The sequence below is a fragment of the Ambystoma mexicanum genome, chromosome 6p, assembly GCF_040938575.1.
Source record: "Ambystoma mexicanum isolate Mex_15411 chromosome 6p, UKY_AmexF1_1, whole genome shotgun sequence".
Classification (NCBI taxonomy): domain Eukaryota; kingdom Metazoa; phylum Chordata; class Amphibia; order Caudata; family Ambystomatidae; genus Ambystoma; species Ambystoma mexicanum.
In genome coordinates this window covers 1,269,264,872-1,269,280,085 of record NC_090935.1, presented here as the reverse complement: position 1 = coordinate 1,269,280,085, position 15,214 = coordinate 1,269,264,872, and the positions used below count along the sequence as shown (strand labels likewise).

General features: G+C 46.3%; 1 pseudogene; it reads right to left on the bottom strand.

The window, feature by feature from the left end:
• Positions 1-1,168: 1,168 nt before the first annotated feature.
• Positions 1,169-1,323, bottom strand: LOC138512715 (5.8S ribosomal RNA; annotated as a pseudogene).
• Positions 1,324-15,214: the final 13,891 nt, after the last annotated feature.

Here is a 15,214-nt window from a genome sequence, read left to right as displayed (position 1 = left end):
ATCAGCATCCCCAGCCTCATCCACTGGCAAGTCGGGTAACTCCCTGTATTTTCTTTGTCCTTCCAGCCCCAATGCATGGAGTAGCAACAACTTTTTCTTGTGAGGTGTAAGACCTTCCTGGTCAACTGTTTGGACATAGTTTAGCCAGAATTCCTTCCATTCTGACCAATTGACAACTGGTTGCCCTGGCGCTGGGAGAAAACTTGCCGGAGGCTGGATGCTAATACCTTGCATGTCCTTGTATAATGCATTTTTCACCAAAAAAAAAAAAAATCTGTGTCGTGGTGCACTTGTCTACTGTAACTTATGATCCTCCTGCTGGGGTTATTAAGTGTGGGGTGTTCAACTTCCTGTCTTTTCCTCTTTTTTTTAAGTACTATGACGAGGATGAGGAGTCTACTGCCTACTCCTCATTTCGCCTGATTCCGGGAATGGAAGATCACGTGACTAGTATAAACATGATGGGTCCCTTTTTCTAATAGGCTGGGGTACAGCGCTCATTAGTGGCTCTCTCAGACTTCCAGACCAGCAGGGGGCAGAGAACGAAAATATTCAGCACGAACCAACGTGACATCGAGCGTTAGTTCGAAGCATCTGTTCTCCCTTTCGATGCGGATGGATTCGGTACCAGCACAAACTAACGTGGTATTACACGCTAGTTCGGAGCATCTGCTCTTCTTAATATCCCTCCTTTCTTTTTCTCTGCCTCGGGCCACACCGGCACAAGCCAACGCAACACTGCGTGTCGGCTCGGAGCGACTGTTCTACACTCCTCTCGATCCCCGTGGGTCCTCAGGACGCCGGCATCCTCGTCGCCAAATTGAAGTATCGACAGGAGGCCCCGTGTATGTAAACAAAAGCCTTTTATTTACTATCTATGAACCGGCACCCTGAACTGCTGCTCACCCCTCTCTCCACTTTCTCTCTCTCCTTAACCACCGCTTGGAATCACATTCAAACCCACACATTCTAACTCTCATGAGCAGGCAGGGACACCATTGCTAGGTAACAAACAAGAATGCATATACATAGAATACTACAGTACCTTTTTAGGTTCCTTGTTTTGAATGTGTATACTGCCCCTGCCCACGCGTGCACACTGGGGCTCACCTATGGTTTGTATATATACACTCTAAGGGGATGGTCTGCAGGGTGATTGACGTTTAAGCAACCCTCAGACAGACAGGGCCTTCAGAGGATCCCAGAGCCGCAATGTGCGTTTGAAGTGTCAGATGATCAAAGTGTCCTGAAAATTACACTAATTCTCGCAGCTAGCTGCATTCTTCATCGACACGCGAGCTGAGTGATCCACTCCCAAGAGTCACAGGCAACTTTCAGATGTTGGCCCTGGTATGCCCGTGCATAAGAGGCTGGGGGGGGAGGGCCGAGCCGCCCATACCACCCATGCAGGGAGAAGACCCAGTGCCCCATCTAGATTCTTCACTTGGAAGTAGGCCGAGACCATCAGGGTTTATAAAAAAAAGGGGACAGGTGCTCAGCCCTGGATGCCCCTGCCATTGGCAGTAGTACAAGAGTTTTTCCACAGCAATGGAGCCAGGTCGCTCAGCTTCTGGCCCACCCAGACACACAGCTGCCACTCATCCCCTTGCCACCTTTCAAGTGGCGCAGAGGAAGGAGGGAGCTGGCAGGAGGTATGGTCAGACCTCTAGAGTCTTCAAACCGCAGCCCTGCCACACGGGGTTTAGCATGTAGGTACCTGGAGATAAGGGAGGTTCACCCACTGCACCGGCAAACTTGGCCATCGCTCACCCATTGGTTTGGCATCGAGATCTGACTGCCCGCGGTCCACCACCTTGGGTGAGCAAACCATTTGTGATGATTTCAATTCCCGGCCATCGAGTAGGCCTGACTGCACCATGGCTCAGAGCTCTCCCAGAATGCCAGGCGCATTCGCTTAGGGATTGATTCTTTGAGAACAGCCAGCTTCCCCTCAGCTCCTGGCTGCCCCCTTTTAGGACTTTCATGACGACCTTGGACCCATCAAGGCCCATCCGCCCACTTGTGGGGCAGGAGTTAGAGACAGAGCACCCAACCGGCATGGTGGCTTGGTGCAGACTTGGAGAGGGGGCTACTCAGGGCCCTCTCTCTCTGCCTCTGTCTCTCGCTCTCTCTCATGCGTGTAAAGGGGGTCCTTTGCCAGCAGGTTAAGTCAAACCTGCTGGATGTCCCCATCCATCTGCTGGGCTGCGGTCCCTCCAGGGAGGGGATCCCGACTTCAGCGTCTGGTCCCCCAAGTGCCCTGGTTTTTGCAGACCACTCTGCTGACCAGACTGTAGCTCGAGGGGTGCTGCAGGCTGTGGGTGTGCATGTCTGGGACACAACCGAGTTCAGGCCCACTGCTCTCCATCTGGCTGCTGCACCGTGAATGATCCTTGCGCAGGTTCACCTACAGAAACCTTGTTACAAGTTTTACTTCCTCTAGATAGTCAAGTTTCATTATCTTCTTGGCGCTCCATCAGGGCCATTGCTGACACCAGTGGGACTGATTAAAAGACCCATTCAATTGGTAGTAGCGACGGCGGTGTGTACAAAGGGCAGGAACTTTAATCAACACATGCTTATGACGCGCACTTAGTGAGAATTCCTTATTCATGGGAAATAATTGCAATCCCCAATCCCTATCACGTATGGGATTCAGCAGGTTACCTGCACCTGTCGGTGAAGGGTAGATACACGCTGATTCGTTCAGTGTAATGCTTGTGCAACCCCTGACAACTAAGGGCATCACGTACCTGTTATTGCTCGAACTCCTGTCGCTGAACGCTACTTGTCCCTCTAAAAAGATGAACGCCAACCACTGGGGCTCGCGTCACTAGTTAGCATGGGGGAGTCTCGTTCACTATCGGAATTAACCAGACAAATCGCTCCACTAACTGAGAACGCCCATGCACCACCACATACAAAATCGACAAAGAGCTATCAGTCTGTCAATCCTTTCCATGTCTGGGCACTGTGAGGCTTCCTTTCCTGTGTTGAGTCAAATTAAGCCGCAGGCTCCACTTCTGGTCGTGTTCTTCCGTCAATTCCTTCAAGTTTCAGCTTTGCAACCATACTCCCCCCAGAACCCATAGACTTTGGTTTCACAGAAGCTACACGGATGGTCATGGGAATAATGGCACCGGATCGCTAGACAGCATTGTTTATGGTCGGACCTATGACAGTATCTGATCGTCTGCAAATCTCTGACTTTCATTCTTGATTAATGAAAACATTCTTGCCAAATGCTTTCGCTTTGGTTTTTCTTGCACCTGTCCAAGAACGTCACCTCTAGCGGCCCAATATGAATGCCCCGGCTGTCCCTCCTAGTTCCAAAAACCAACAGAATAGAACTTTCTAGCTGAAGTTTTCAGTCGAGCGGCACACCTTGAACACTCTAATGTTTACAAAGTAAATAATTCGGACCCCCGGAACAGTCAGCCAGGAGAATCAAGGGGGCACCAAGAGGCAGGGGCTAGGACAGGTGGTAGTTCGCCTCATGGCGGACTGCCAGCTCGATCCTAAGATCCAACTATTACCTTAAATATATGCAATCAGAGTTGGAATGACTGCAGCTGCTGCCACCAGACGTGCCCTCCAAAGGATCCTCATTAAAGAATTTAAAGTTTACACATTCCAATTACAGGGCCTCAAAAGAGTCCTTTATTGTCATTTTTCATCACTGCTTCCGCCAGTCAGGAGTGGGTAATGTGTGCACCTGCTGCCTTCCTTTGATGGGGTAGTCATTTCTCAGACTCCCTCCCCGGAATGGAAACCTGATTCCCTGTTATTCAAACAAAGATTGAATTACCGGATATGCGCAGTCCAACCAGTTGATTAGGTGGACTTAATCAGTAATATTGAAAAATTGGTGCATAGAATTCACATATGATTTAACACATCCTTGTACAGAACAGGTAGACTGTTTATTTATCGCAGTAAAGATTAAGGCCCAATTTAAGCCGACACGTGTTTCGAACGACTTCGGTCTTTTTCAAGGCAGGGCCTGGTTGCAATTTAACTTTGCATCACAAATCAAAACACATCATTCAACCATAACAAGTTGGAAGAGGATTGTGTGCCCAGGATAAACCAATGTATCACATTGCAAAGCGAAAAAAAGAGAGCAAATTAAAAATGTAACAACAGGTGTTTAAGCAAACAAAAATTATTTGAAACACAAATACAAAAACAACAGTCTACCTGTTCTGTACAAGGATGTGTTAAATCATATGTGAACTCTATGCACCAATTTTTCGATATTATTGATTAAGTCCACTTATTCAACTGGTTGGACAGCGCATATCAGGTGATTCAATCTTTGTTTGATTTTCAATCTGTAGGTCTGGAGAGACCTACTATATCATAGGATTGCAGCAGTCCATGGTCACTTCTATTTCGTTTTGCTTTTGAATCACTCTTCTGAGGAATCTATTTGATTCCCTGTTACGCTTGCTCACTATGGTAGGCACAGAAAGCACCATCGAAAGTTGATATGGCAGTTATCCGAATATATCGTCGCAGTCATCAGGATGTGCAAATAGTCCAAAAGACATTGCGACTACATAAAACTGCCATGTTCGATATGTTCAAAAGACACTCAATAACCTAGTGTGCTAAAAAAGTACACATGAATAAATTAAACAATCACAGTGGTTTAAAGTCCCAGGCCTATTGGCTTTGCCGGTGCTTGTTTTTTATTTAGCTTCACAACAGCACCACATATATAGCACGTGCTGAACAAACAAAGGCATCTGTACACATAGATCTCTGCAGACATCGCATTATCCCACTTAGCTATTGTGATAGTATTGAAGCCACTGGCTTACATGCTACACAGCGCTCGCCCTTCGATCTATGCCATTTGGAACAGAGCATGTAACCTGCAGGTTAACACACATTTCTGATGCACAGGGAGATTCACTTCAAGCGAGCAAGCTCTACTTTCCCTCAGTCTACAACCCCTCTTTCCTGACTCCTCGCCGACCCTGCTGTCCCTCGACAACCCTATTAATTACCCTAGCTCTTGTCTACCACTGCTCAAGCATGGCTGCAGTTCTCTGAGGAAGAGCGTTCGCTTGTGACTTTGGCAAACCGCATTCCGAACATAAACGAAAGTAACGGAGAATCCTCGAAAGCAATAGTCTTTTCTGCCTTCTGTTTTTTTTTCTTCCTCACTGGTTCACAGAGCTGCTTCGACCGACTTAGCAGCAGTTTTCGGTACAGACCTGCTGGGAGCGTAGACCTTCACCTGCACTGCTGCTCAACGTGCACCCACTGGCATGTCGCCTGCCTAATCAGCCTCCGTCCGGGCTCTGATTCTGCTTGTCAAGCTTTTTATCAGCTCGCCTCAAATGCCAAGTCTCAGCAAAAGCTCATATAATTGGGTAGATAAGCCGTAATAAGCGCAGCCTACACCCGAAAGGTCAGTTTACGGAGGGTGCTACAGCATGCTGTAGCCCTATTGCACTCAATGGTTACAGTAGGTCAGTCGCTGGTTAATTCTTTTCTTATTCTTTCACTCTTTGGGGACTTGAAATCATTCCCTATTACCTATAGGGCTGCTTTCAAGAGTGCACGTAGGTGCTAAGAAATATGCCTTCTCGCAAAGACGCACCAACTATAATTTTCCATAAGAGTTTCCATTGTCATGCTTTATATCACACAGCATTTCAATGTATCTCCCAAATGTAATCTCGTGGTATTCAGACAGTATGCACAGTTCCAAAATTGCATCTGCTGTCGTTAATGCAGCCCGGCCGCTTCTATGAAACGCCTTTCACTTTTCTTTACCCTCAGGCCTTTATGGAAGACTGGTTAGTTTGTGTAAAAGATTATCTTTTACTTCATTTGCTGTAAACATCTTTATTGCAGACAACATATACAACTGCATTGCACTGTAGTTGCACAATGGAAACTTCTTGTTGCATGGCAATGTATAAAAAGGCCAGCCCATGAAGGGACTTTGATGGAAAGCTTTCCAGGTGCTTCCCTGCAGCTTCAGTTTAACTAGTTATTAATGAAAACGTGCCCTGCATTTATTTATTTATTTATATTTATATAGCGCGCAGACAGCCCAGGGGCATTGTGGCGCTGTTACTTGCAGGAACTTAGTTACAGGGGGTACATGATTGGTAGCAGTCATTGGCACATTATGATTGCTACAAACAGATTAGTCATTACAGCTCATGCATCTTTGGTTATTACATTACAGGCAGTTTATTGGCAAACATGGTGCTGCGAGAGACCTTATGTGAAGAGGATGGTTTTCATAGCTTTCCGGAAGGCAATGAGGGAGGGCTCACTTCGGATTGTGGGAGGTAGGGCATTCCAGTGTGATGGTGCGAGATAAGGGAAGCTGGATCCTCCAGCTCTGGCACTTTTTGCTAGTGGCACACAGAGCATGTTGGTATATGGTGACCTGGTTGGCCTTGAGGAGGAGACGGGGCAGATTCTTTGTGAGAGGTAGACCGGGCGGTGAGGTGGATGCATTTGTGGGCCAGTGTCAAAGCTTTGAAGATGATTCTTTCCTTCATTGGTAGCCAATGGGCTAGTTTTCTGGCCTCAGAAATGTGTTCTCTGCAGTACTGCACATCATTTGTAAAGGTTATGAGTGTCATGCATTGTTTAGCCACTGGCTCTTTTCAGAGAGAAGTGGAATAACTATGGAATCTCCAAGTCCTCACAATTAAGGGCATTACATCAGATTCTCAATGATACACTCACAAGGGCTGCCATAGCGAGAGCGTTCTTTGCAGGGGTCCCTAAGGTGTGTGGAGCCATTGATTGCGCTCACATCCCAGGACATGTTTGAAGGAACCATAGACACACACTTGCACTCAGCCAATGTGCAGACAATGTTTCACACTGGCAACATCATCTTAAAGATGAATGCTAACTATCCTGGAACAACGCATGGCAGCTTCATAAACCACCACTCGACTATTACACAACATTTTGAAGATCAGATCTTTGGGGTGACCTGGTTGCTAGGTAAGTCTTGATGCACATCCTTACACACAATGACACAGAAATTGTCCTGAATCCCCTCGTCCCCACAGATGATAGTGGGTACCCCTGAAAAATCACTTTTCATTCCTTACAGGAACCCTGTGTTCTTAGGCCAGCAACATTACAATGCAGTACACATTGGCACCAGGAATCTCATTGAACACACATTGGTAAAAGTCAAATCATGCTTCAGATTCCATGACCTCTCTGGGGGAGTGCTACTGTACAAACCCCTGGTCGTATGCAACATAACTGTAGCCTAAGCAGTCCTACGTGACATTGCCATCAGGCGTAGCCTGCACATTGACATCTGTCCAGATTTTCAGCCATAGCCCTCTGTCCCACGTGATGCTGCGGATGGTGAATGGGATGTGGCATCTGCATACCGTTGTCACGTGATTGTCGGATATTTGGCATGAGCTTCGATGAGTGCTGATCTGTCCTCCTCTATGTGGGGAAAATGCGTGCATGAAGAACAGGAAAATAGGCTAGGTGGCCATATTATAACTGATGGGCAGGTGTTCACAGAGAACTGACGACCATACAAGAGTGCAAAGCCCTCCTCCACCCCACCCCATCCCATTCATTCAGATCCATTGACATCATAGCTATCAATACTGATGGACACATACCCCACGTAGTGCATGTGATGGCTGTTGGGTGAGCCTGCTGGGGGCATGCAAATGAAGCCCAACTCCAATAGACAGATGTCACAGGTCATAAGGGAGGAAAAGCCCTGCGGCCACCGAAATGAATGACAAGTTACCATTTCCAAGTTGCATGCAATGTTGAAATGATGGTACAGCTGACCCAACGAAGAGAATTAACTCTCTTGACGGCAGATATTATGATTTGCATATGGCTGGACCCCTTTTGCAATGGTGCAAAGGGGCTAATAAACGGCGGTGTGGAAGGTTGCCCAGAGCAATGCCATGGTTCAGATTCATTCAAAACCTTCCCCCCATCACTTTTGTGGTTACAACCTCAAAGTGAACCTCATCTCTGAAAAAGTCCAGACATGTGATTAACTACTTCAACAATGAAACATAATGTTTGATGCACATGAGGCAGGCCATGTTGCAAGGCTGTGGCCTCCCTTTGTCGCCTCTGGTCACCCGCTGGCTGTTCTTCTGGTGTCATGGGATATGGGGCAAGGCAGGTTTGGATGGGGTCAATGGAAGATAGGCTACAGACAATACTGCTATCTGAGACTACAGCCATAGTGACATCTTACTCCGCAAGAGCCGCAGCCAACCTGTTCACAGCAGCTATGGTGTCTGCATGCTGCCTCACCTGCAGCCTCATTTGTCCTTGTGCAGTGCACTGCATGGGGTTGCATGATACTCGCAATGCTTCACATATTGCCCTCAGCTCTTCTCTGGTGGCCCCTGATTCCTGTACAATACAATTACGGCTGTCTAACATATCTAACTAGCCTTTCTCCCAGCATGCTGCATATAGGGGTAGTTGGGCTCACAATGCGCACTGATGCTGATGCATATCGTCTTCCCAGATGGTGTGTGGGGCATTGCAGGGTCCTTGCTGCATGTCATGGTGTGGGTACTTCCGAGGTTGGTGTGTCTGAATGTCCAGGCTGTGTGACGGGGTCGTGGTCCTCAGGTTGAACCAATAGTCCATGTGGGGCAGCAGTTGGTACAGTGGTTGGCTCACCTGGGTGATGGTCTTCTACCGCTCTGATTGGCTGATCCTCCTCTTCCCACTCAAGTGGTCACATTTCAGGGCCTGACACATCCATGTCCACTTCTGTTTGTTTGTGTTTTATAGGGAAAATGGATGTAAAGAAATTGGGTCTGTGGCACGTGTTTTGGACAGGACACCACTTTGTTACATGAATCTGTGTGGCGTGCCATCTGTAAAGTGTATCCCCTGTGCTACCCTTCACAACTCAGGAATTGAGATGGTTCTATGGTATTTTCAGCCAACTGTGCATTTTGTGTGCACCATTTTTTTTTTGTTGCTTTATGACTCTGCTCCTGGTTGAGGCTGCCATACATTGCCCAATATGGGGTTGTAGTAACACTACAAAATTCACATGTCATTATGTGCCCCTAGTGCCAAGTGCAGCCTTATCTGCTGCATCCCCCCCTTTCCGTGTTGTGTTCTTATTATCTATTCCCACTTTCTTATCATCTTACCTTCCTCTCATGTATTTACCTTCCCCCGGCCGACTAACGTCCGGAGGCTGCACAGTATGCTAATTCAGAGACATGTCTAGGTGTTCTGGTACTGCACTGCTGCTGGTTTGGCAAGACATGCGAGGGTACAGTGTGTAGTGAGTTAACTATGTGCAGGGACACTCCGGGACAGAGTTGCAAGGGTTCTCATGTCTTTGGCATGCATTTGTTGCCTGGATGTGAAGGCCCCATAACAGAAGAGCATATTCCGGACAGGTATATTGCTTTACTCACCTTGCTCTTGTGCAACTATGTCAGGTCCACTAATGCTACCTTATGCCACTGGCATGAACATTCTTGTCTGCCAGATTCTCCTTTGTTCACCTCCCCATCTTTTCTTACCTCCTTTTGATATCATCTGTGCTACTCCAAAGGCATTCACAATTTTTGCGAGTTCTGCCCAAATGGAATTTTGTATGGCAAGGCTTGCCATTGGTCCTTCTAGGTTTTATATGGCTGCCTCCTGGTCAACCATATAGACTATCATGACATCCAGCTCATCCTGTGTGAAGTTTGGTGCACAGCGTCCTTTGTCGCCTTTTTGGCCACTTTCTGTGTTGGTGGATGTCATGTCAGGGGGCATGGATGGAGCTGGATGGATCTGGGTGTAGTTTAAGGTGTTCTGGATTCTTCCTGCTTTGTAGCAGTTTCAGTGGCATGTTGTTTATATTTTGTTTATGATGTGATGCATACGTTTTTTGGGGATGCCATCACTTATTTTGCTCTACCGAGCGCTTAGACCAGGCCACACAAGATAAAAGCCGAATCTTAGACTGGCTAGCTGACCTAAATGGACTGACAACCATCTTAGCCAACACCCCTTGTCCATGGTCAGATCATAATGCCATCATCTTCACCATACCCAAACATACTACATCTAAAGTGACACCTCACCTAGAACCAGACACCCTCACCAGAAATATGCGAAACATCAACAGTACCGACATACTCCGTCTTTTAGGCCCCATCACTGAGTGGAACCATGGGCCTGACAACCCAGCTGAGCTTGTAGACTTGTACAATGCCACCATCCGACAAACCATAAACAAAATTGCCCCACTTAAGCACCACAAACCCAAACCTAAATATCACCTCAACTATTGGTTTACACCCCACCTTAAGGAACTAACAACCAATAAACGAGCCACAGAGTCACGATGGAAAGACACTCCCAGCAAAGCCAATAGAGATCTCTTCCTCACCTCTGCAAAACTTTACAAACATGCCATACTTCAAGCTAAGAGCCTCATGTACAATGAGAGAATAGCTAACGCCAAATCTGGATCTAAAGAACTCTTTGCCATACTAAGAGAACTGGTGACACCAACTAGCCTTCCTGAAACATGCCATAAAGACGAAAAGTGGTGCACCAATATCTAAAAAGCACTCATGGATAAAGCCTCAATGCCCCAAACTAAAATAGCCAACAAAAAAGACAAGGTAGCCAAACCAAATACTGCTAGGGACTCCCTCAATGAGGATTCACCCCACCCATCTTTCAAATTCAGGCCGGTCACTATTGCTGAAGTTACTAAAATAATTTCCAGCCTGAAACGCTTCTAGGTGCCAAGGCGACACCTGCCCAGCACCACTCATCAAAGAATGTGTCTCAGAACTGGTCCCTTTTATCAAGGACCTAATCAATAAGTCATTCGCAGAAAGCACTGTGCCTAGGAAATTAAAAGATGCCTGGGTCCTCCCGCTTTAAAAAAAAAACCTTCACTAGACCCTAAAATACCAACAAACTATCGCCCTATCACCACAGTACCGTTTCTCCTAAAAACTTTAGACCGTGCTGCCTACCTCCAGATTCAACAACACTTGAAAACAACCTCCTTGGAAGCGCCAATCAGGTTTTAGACCCAGGCCTGGCACTGAAACGGCACTCCTTGACCTTAAAAACTGAATTGAGGCCAGCATTGACAACGGAAACTTAGCGATCTTACTACTCCTAGACCTATCAGCCGCATTTGATTTGGTCAACCACCAAACACTTTGTTGCCATCTAGCCAGCGCTGCCCAATTCTCCCCAAAAGCCATTGCTTGGATAGAATCCTTCCTCTCATAATGTAGTATGAGAGTGTTTTCCAACTGGGCTAACGCTGCCCCAACCCCAGTTCTCTGTGGAGTGCCCCAAGGATCTTGCGTGTCGCCTACACGCCACAACATTTTTACTAAGCCCTTGTTCAACCGCTTAGATGAACTTGAAGTGTCCTACACTAACTGTGCAGACGACACGCAGATCCTACTGCACCTCACTGAAGACTATGACAAAGACTCAGCCACGCTCAACAACATCTACCAGATCATCCAAACCTGGATGGCTCAACATGAACTTTGCCTAAACTATGACAAAACTGAGCTCCTGCTAGTTGCTAACCAAACCTGCATAAAAAAACTTGACCCGAAATACAAATCCTTCACAATTGACGGTAACACCATCACTGTCTCCAAAGAGGTCAAAACCTTAGGTGTCTACCTGGACTCATCCCTAACTCTCTCAAGACAAGTCAATGCATCTATTTCATCTACACCCTACACACCCAAGCTGATAAATGCATGTAGACATTACCTCACACGGGACAGCTGTATCACCTTAGCGAGAACCCTGAAACTATCCAAACTTGACTACTGCAACGTTCTCTTGGCTGGCGCATCATCTAGCAATATCAAAAAACTCCAAGTCTCACAAAACAATGCCCTCCAAGCAGCCCTAACCATCTCTAGGAGAGAACACATCACGGAAATGATATGTAAAGCTATATGGCTCCCGATCCAAGACAGAAACAGATACAAAATACTGGCTATTACACACAAATGCCTCATCAACATGGCACCTAAATACCTCACCTGCCTGCTTGCACCTACTCAAACAACAAAACTCACACGCGCCTCCACAGCATTCCTCCTTACGGTACCAAGGACGGTGGTCGCAGCTTCCCAGTAGTAGCAGCCAAAGCATGGAACACCCTACCCCTAAACATCAGAGCTGACCCGTCTCACTCATCATTCCGCAGGAAACTTAAAAAATGGCTCTTCACTTCAAATAATAGAACCGCTAGATCCTAGACAACAGAATGCCTCAAACTGCATCCTGCACTTTGTAAGCTATCTGTAAATGACTGCAAACTCTTGAACTGCAATTGTATTACCTCATTTGTACATAACATTGTAATTTGTAATGTATATGTGTGTAATTGCCTGTCCCGCACCCAGATACCTACGGGTTTGGCATGCTCTACAAATGTTAAATAAATAAAATAAAATAAATACCTTGGAGCACATCTGATCAATGGGCTTTTGACATGCGCATCCCCTTGAATGTGGCCAGATTGCTTTCCACTCAATTTAATGGAAGCAGGGATAGCATGCTTTGCGTCAATAAGATTATCAGAAAACATTGGGGATTCCTCTTTCATCTCTTCAGTGGATCTCACTAAGCGATGCTGGAAGGATTTCGTAGCACCAAAAAACAAAGAGAAAATAGCATACTAAAACCTTCAAAGATAACGGTGCCGATGCAATCATGAGTTCTGCTCACGGGTACCGCACAGCCTGCCAGGAAGACCTGGCGTGCCGTCAGGAACTCGCAAGCAGAACTCGTAATGTGGCGGCCCGGTATGAACGGTGCCAGTGGCTTACCGGCACCGTTCAGACCGTGGCCGCCACTATTGTAATGAGGCCCACTGTCAAATAACAGGGCTCGCGTGTCAATAAAGATCTTGTGCAACCGACGTATACACAGTGAAAGCTGTACAGTGGACTCCTGGACCCTCTATGAAGTTCCAGGTGGTTGACATTGACCAACACATAAAAATCCTTACAAGAGGATGTGCCTAACCAGAGATTTTTTAGGGACTGTGTACTTATTCGGACAAAATAACAAACTGGGGTTCTAAAGTAATCTAAATTTGTCAGGATGGTTCTTACTCAAGGTGTGATCAGTGTTTTACAGAACTTAAAAACGAAGTGTTGTTCGGGTTAGTTAAACAGTGTCCAAAGACTTCTCAAGCTTGGTTGATTTCTCCATGGGGCTTAACATGATGAGAAAACAGTGTGAAACATACAGTTCAATTGAAGCAAACAAAAAGTGTCAAAATAAAAACACCTCTCACAATTTATCTTGTGACTTCTCAGGATCTCTCTGTCATCTCTCCCAACAAAGTCTCTGACTCTACTGTTAGTAATATCTGTGGTGTTGGTCTTGTGTACATAGGGATGGTGGGAGGGCTCCTCCACCCGGGTACCAAGGCTTTGGAGCCGGTGGTTGGTCAGTAGACTGTGGTGACTTGCCATTGATCTGACCCCATGGGGGTTCACTGGTGCTGATCCGACCCCCATGAGGGGCAACTGGAAGACAAGAGGCTACCCTAGACCATCTCAGGGGTTTGTTGTGGTTCTCAGAGCTCCCCCCTGCAGTCCTCAAGTCTCTGTCTAGTGCCCAACTTTCTCTCTGGCTTGCCAACCTGCCACATGCTCACTCCAACAACCTCCTATTGATCTTCTTCTGCCACCTCATCCAGATGTTCTCTTCCATAACCTTGTCTCCAAACTACTGAAAGCCTTTCCTTTCAGCTTCACCAAATGGTGCCAGCTGCCTGCCGCAAATGCCTGTCTCCAAATACCCACATTGTTCTTATCTTCTCCTGGACCCCTCCTTTTGATGTTCTTCCAATCCTTTCACCTTCCTGTTGGTTTTCCGGCCCTCTGCCTTTCTCAGTAATACCTTGATAAAGTAGTGTAGGTTGACTTAAATTGCAGTCAATCAGATTCTTCTATTCATTCACATTCATTGACAAACTTCATCTAGGTCTTATTGTAATTTGAATTGTCATTCAATCAAGACCCAAGATTCTTCTATTCATCCAAATTCATTGAAAAAACTTTGTTTAGATCTTATTGTGATTTTAATTATCATTTAATCAAGACCTCAACACATGTTTCACCACTTTCTAGTGGCCCATCAGGAGGATTTCTTGAGACTAACTGTACATCAAAAATGTCTCTATGTAGTTAAATATACTCCCATTGCTAACAAATCTTCAGGTGTGACAAGTTGGATATGTTAGTGCAGCTTCTGAGGAATCTATACGCCGCTCCTTCGCGTATAGTCCATCCCACACAGAACAGCATATAGATTCCTCAGAAGATGGACTATCATGTCCAGCTTTTTACACATGAAGATTAATTACCAATGGGATTATATTTAACTACATATAGACATTTTGTTAATGTACAGTTATTCTCAAGAAATCGTTCTGATGATCCACTAGAAAGTGATGAAACACATAATGAGGTTTTGATTAAATGATGATTCAAATCACAATAAGACATAAACAAAGTTTTCTCAATGAATTTGGATGAATCCTGTCCAATCTCTACTTGCCGAGCCTTGTGGGTTCCTCTCTATCCAACCTCCTTGTGTCCTCAGCTCCCAGCCCTCTGGGTCGCTCTCTAATCTGTCTATTATGAGGTTCTATCACCAGATGTCTGTGCCTATTCTTTTCTAATTCTCTGGACTTTCCTCATCCAAATGGTTTGGGTTTTTCTATGCACTGGCTTCTAGACACTCTTTTCCAAGCTGTCTGTTTCCCTCACCTTTCTGCCATCTGAGGCTTCCGTGCCCCAACCTCTACAATATTTCCTCTAGATCATCCTAGGTCTACTGTACCTCCCAGTTACTTCCTACCAGCCCCCCATCTCTATTTTTCCATCCCTCCAGGGTCTCTCCGCCACGATTCTAGCCCTTCCTTGCTCCAGAAACCTGAGACTCTGATCTGATGTCCTAGTTATTCCAGCCTTAGGGATATGTTTTTCTTATTACCCTGGCCTCTGCCCACTGTCCAGCCTCTCTCAGATGAAAGGGCACTCAGGTGCGGTAGCTGGGATGGAAATGAATATTGGGCCCCGCCCCTGGGTCTGCCTTACAGCCCTATTGTGGGATTTGGGATTACCTTATCCTTCCCCTTCAGAGTTCCTCTCTCTTTCTGCCACACCCTGGCCCTGCCATC